The sequence below is a fragment of the Acyrthosiphon pisum genome, chromosome X (genome assembly GCF_005508785.2).
Source record: "Acyrthosiphon pisum isolate AL4f chromosome X, pea_aphid_22Mar2018_4r6ur, whole genome shotgun sequence".
Classification (NCBI taxonomy): Eukaryota; Metazoa; Arthropoda; class Insecta; order Hemiptera; family Aphididae; genus Acyrthosiphon; species Acyrthosiphon pisum.
Genome location: NC_042493.1, coordinates 118,825,401 through 118,830,822, shown reverse-complemented (window position 1 = coordinate 118,830,822; position 5,422 = coordinate 118,825,401). Strand labels below are relative to the sequence as shown.

The 5,422-nt window shown below is 28.6% G+C and overlaps 1 long non-coding RNA gene across 1 annotated transcript in view; it reads right to left on the bottom strand.

Moving 5' to 3' along the window:
• The window catches only part of LOC107883428, a 4,143-nt gene extending 2,600 nt beyond the window's left edge, over positions 1–1,543 (bottom strand). The window contains exon 1 of the long non-coding RNA XR_001679283.2: positions 1,469–1,543. This is a non-coding gene — a long non-coding RNA (uncharacterized LOC107883428). The remainder of the gene's footprint in view (positions 1–1,468) is intronic.
• Positions 1,544–5,422: the final 3,879 nt, after the last annotated feature.

Below are 5,422 nucleotides of genomic sequence, written 5' to 3'. Positions count from 1 at the left end.
AATTTGACCTCCCCAAATGCACCAACGATATTCACTTTCTGATCGAAACAAGATACTGAAAGTTGAAAATCGTAGCATTATTTGGAACTACTTATCGTTTTACACAGACTAAAAAATAAAAAAAAAAAAAAAAAATAAAATAAAATAAAAAAAAAAACACACATCATTGTAAAATCAATACATTCATCGTTCCACTCAGAATCTATAATATATAGGTATGTAAATTAAATTATTTTATAAAAATAAAACATACTCCGTGAGTGTAAATTAGTGATGTTTAATTTGTCAGGTTCTTGTGTACTATCATGATCATATTCATTATCATTATCCACATTGAAGAAATCTATTGAATCTAAATCAAAAAACAACCCTTGATTTTACATATTTTTTTATTTTTAAGTGCCTATTTAGTATTGGCATTTAACTATATGCAATATTATTAATTTACAATAATTAATATACCTGTTGGTTTTGGAGCATAGCAAAAACAATTTGGATATCTAATGCTGGTAAGTATCTATTATTAAATACTGGTCAGTATTAAAATTTTTGAAGTTAAGATTTTCTTAAAACATAGGTAGTTTACTAAAAACTTATTGTACCATCTTCAAATTTACCCAGTCTTCATATTAAATTCTACACACAGGTGTGCATATTATTATGTGATATTTTATTTTTATATTCTAGTTGAAATGTGTGCTTAAAATGTAATTAGTAAAATAATGAATGAAAATACCGATGTGAAATCGTCTGGGACTTGTAATGATACTAATTTGATAAACCAGGTAAATTTAACTTTTTAAAATTATTAAAATTTATAAATATAAACTATAATGAATAAATTAATAATAATAATAATTAAATCTATTTTAATTGATATTCATATACACTTAAAACAGTTCAATAATTTTGATATTCATTTAGTATAGTATATTTTGTTTTGTATTTCTATAAATATCAATACAATTTTATTTATTATATAAATAAGCTTAACAATTAAATACAAGGTTCCGATAAATTGTTACAATGACATTTGAAAAATATTAAAAATCCAGTCATAATTTTTTTATAGGCATTTAATGTTAAAATCTTGACAAAATACGTAGAAATCACGACATTTTGCAAATTATTTTGAGTTAGAAATTCATAAAAATTATTCTTTTTAAATCTAAGATTTGCAAATGTAACGCAAGATTCCTTAAAATTTGGTCTACCTTTATCAAGCAAAAAAATGTCTACAAGAAAGTCAAATTAAATTTTTATGAGCGTTTGAAGTTCATATTTTTACAACATTGGATATTCTCCCTCTATTTCTCATGTAGCGATTTTTTTATTTAGTTGTAGGTACTTCAAAAACGAATTATCGTAGATTCTTGAATATTTCACTACTTGTTTATATTACCATTTATTAAACACGATATAATTTTCAAAAATTGTTGACTTTTATATAATAATAATATTATCTTACCTTGTTCGTTTGACGTAGGTAAAAGAACAATAATTATTTACCGCACGGACACTCGTCTATACCACAGCTTGCCGTGGAAATGTGGAATGATTGTTGCTCGAAACTCCGAGCGTTGCGATGCCTGTATAATAACATTCTTTCAGACGTATGAGCGGGGGGTTGTCAGTGCAAAAGAATTAAGGTGGGGGTTAGTAGTGCGTTGTACTCTAATATATTGTATCCAATAGAATGTACAAAAAAAAAGTTAAGATGTATGTCGTCACTGGGTGGTGGGCATATCCCATTGTATAACAATATAAACCTTGACCATTTCCTTATTATGGTGCTATATTTCATACCGTCATCGATCGTATTAACGAAATGTTTTGTTAGTTAACTGTACTAAGAATTTTCGTATACTAAATTTATCAAGTACATTTTACGGTCTATAACAAATAACAATGTGTATAGCTTTTGCAATAGGGAGTGTTAAGTTGCACCAGTAATAAATACTATAAAGAAGAAAAAAAGGTTAGGTTTGGTTTATAATAGATATTATGTCCTGCATTAAAGTTACATAATAAAATCATAAGACCATAGAATATAGAATTGTTAATTACTTACTTAAATAACATGAATACATGATGGACATAATCAAATTGCAAAAGTAATAAAAATGTATTTAAAAATTAGAAAATAATATTATTATTTTACTGTATTAAAATTTATAATTATATATAAGTACGTCATATCTAACTTGTGTTATTGAAAATTGTATCGCCTGGTACTTTAAATATGTTTATATAATGAAAAAGTACTCCAACGTCTACACATTAATTATGGTATCGGTGCATATCGAAAATCATTAAAAAAATTTTACGTTATATTTAAATTAACATTTTGCTTTGTTAAACATTTATCTTCCCATTGGGATCTGAAATATGTTGGCCAATAAATTATTATTATCGATATATTAATAATATCACGACGCTATTGTATGACTGTGTCTAATGAATAATAGGTTCTTTACTATTAAGTAAAACTATAATGTGAAAAATATGTACATCGTAGTTTTATTAACATAAATATGTTTTTGGCTGGTACCTATAGCTGATCTTTTATTTTTTTAACAAATTTTACAAAATAGACGGCTTTGTTGTCATGGTTACTTATATTAACAAAAACATATTTATGATTAATTGATTTTCCGTGTAGAGGAAAAATGTCGAGAGCGTGCTACGGTTTTTTGTTGTGAAATCATCAAAGATAATTTGTATATTTTATCACGTGAAGTGTGTGCACAAGTTGGAAAATCTTAGAAAATTGAAAATTATAAAATTAAATAGGAAGACTAATGACTATTGTTATTTATTAGTAATTAGTCCGATTCGTGTACATATATTTTGATATAAATAAATAAATAAAATATATTGTACAAATACGAACATGTTCGTATGCGTGGCAACAATGAACCAAAATGATGGAATATATTTTATTCCTACAAGCTTATTGAAATAACTATTACATAACACAGTACCTATCCACAAAAATATTTTGTTCTATTATTGGCAGTATTTAAGTGATCTTGACTCACGTGTACATTCCACATTTTATTGTAGAGAAAGTATCGTACTATATCTCAACCACAGATATATAAATATTATACTAGATAGCCCACTGCTATTTAGACTCTTATCTTTATTTTAGTTGAATTCAATCCTCATTAAGGCCGTAAGTCTGAGTATCGAAATTTCGTAATTGCATCCGGGCCTTGAGGCCAACATAATATAGTGGTATAATGTCTAATGTACTACCTATATAATATTATATCGAATGAGATATTATATTCTCACACCACAATATATCTCAGATATCAGCAATTGGTTTTTCAACAAATTATTTAGCTGGTTAGGGCTCGGTTATTATTTCGTGTGTGCACGGCGTGCGTTTAATTTTATCACAATATAACACCACACCGTAGTAATATTATCTTCAGTTCTTAAGTGTCGTATAAGTATTTGATATTTATATCGGTAATCGTAAGTCGATTCGTGATTGTAAATTAACCGGTAACTATTGCGTCTCGTTTTGAGGACGCAACTCAGTTATGACTATAATATTATTATAATATTTGTAGCAGCAGGTAGGAAACAGAACATGGGTATATTTGCGCAACATATAAATTGGATGCAAGTTTCCGGGTTAACGGTTTACAAGTTCTTCACCTTAAACTTAAAACTATGGCGGAATATCTGGGTGTGTAGTGTACAAATTTGAACAGCACTGGAATAATTGCCGGGAAAATACTGTCGAACTACGTAATGCGAGTTGACGCGTTGTGCAAAATAATGTCTGCGTGTGCGCATAAACTATAGGTACGATTAAAATGGTAATAAAGTGTTTTGGTAATAAATTACGAGTTGCTGTGTAATAATTTGAATTCTAAACAGCAAGCATAAAATGTTTGTCATTCTGAATAATCAACAAAGATAATAAAAAAATCAATTATAATAATATTAATCTGTATTCTGTGTGCTGGGAACAGCAATTACTTTAATTAATTTAATTATTCATAATTCACATGGCCTTAACCATCTAATAGAATAAAACTATTTAAGTCACAACAAATTAAGGTAGTCGTAATTAAATAAGGGCCACTGTAAATTGCGTATTTGCGTCCTGTTTTTTAATTGTTCATATAGATTGTGGCCTAAACATTTTATATTCACACGTAAATCACGTCTAATAATGTTTTAGAAAAATAAATATTTTCCTTACATTTTTCAGACTTAGGAAAGGCAATATAGTTGTATCGATATTGCAGGTATGGTTTTGCTAATTGCGTTTTACAGTTAAAAAAAAATATGTTTTTAGACATCAGTTATCAAGTAAATGGTCCTAAATTTGTCCGAATGTATGACGATGATTCCCGCACAAAGTCTAAACGAAAAATATTTTTAGCACAATTTCAACGCGAAATAACGGTGTGAGCGTGCTTAAAAAATAACTTTTTACTATGATATCATATATCTATTACGTATGTATGCACCAAATAAATATATAATAAATTAGTAATGAAACGTCTGAAACCCAAATCTTAGCCAATACAAATTAAAAAGGTTTTAGTCCCGGTGTAGAACGCAATCTATAAAGATAGAAAAATAGGCGCAACTTGGAACAAAACCTTGTGGGGTGGAACTGAGATTTCCATAACATAATATATGAATATTAAACTATACCCACGCCCAATACCCATGCTGGGAAATCCCTCAAAATAGCGTGTATGTCACAAAAAATGTATAAATGTCTCGTATGAATTTTAGAAAATTTGCCCGTCCAGCCGCCTCTTAATTGGGCCTATCCATGCAAAGTTTAAAATCGTTCGATGAATAATGATATCGTGGAAATCATTATCATCAATATAACAATAATTATTCTGCTTTGCAATCTGAACGTTAAACTAAGTTTTAAATTGATTAAAAATTCAATGGCGGCTCGTGCTCGTGATTTGGACGACGGGACGATCGCAACCCCTACTAAAATTAATTAAATAAAGAAAATTAATTGTATAATGTTTTAAATTTTAAATTTTTAAAAAATATTGCACATTTTTAAATATAGTAAAATAGTTTAAAATATAACCTACTAGTTACTACCTACTCTACATATTTTGTCTATTACATTTGTCGTGTGCGAACATTAAATTTGTTTCTATCAGATACCAGGAGCATATTATTATTGCATATGGGTAAGTGCAGTGTTTGGACGACCGGCAGCGTTGTCCGAACAATATTCTGAATACGCATGTAAGCGACGTGCGCAATTGTGTGCGTGCGGGTACGTTTTATTGTTGCGTCTGATGACATCCGAATAAAATTGTTAAATTGTCCGCTGATTTCTTGAGACCTGAAGTCTTTAATTAAACTCGATCCACTATAGATACTACGGCTTTTAAAAACATTTGTTTGCCACCAT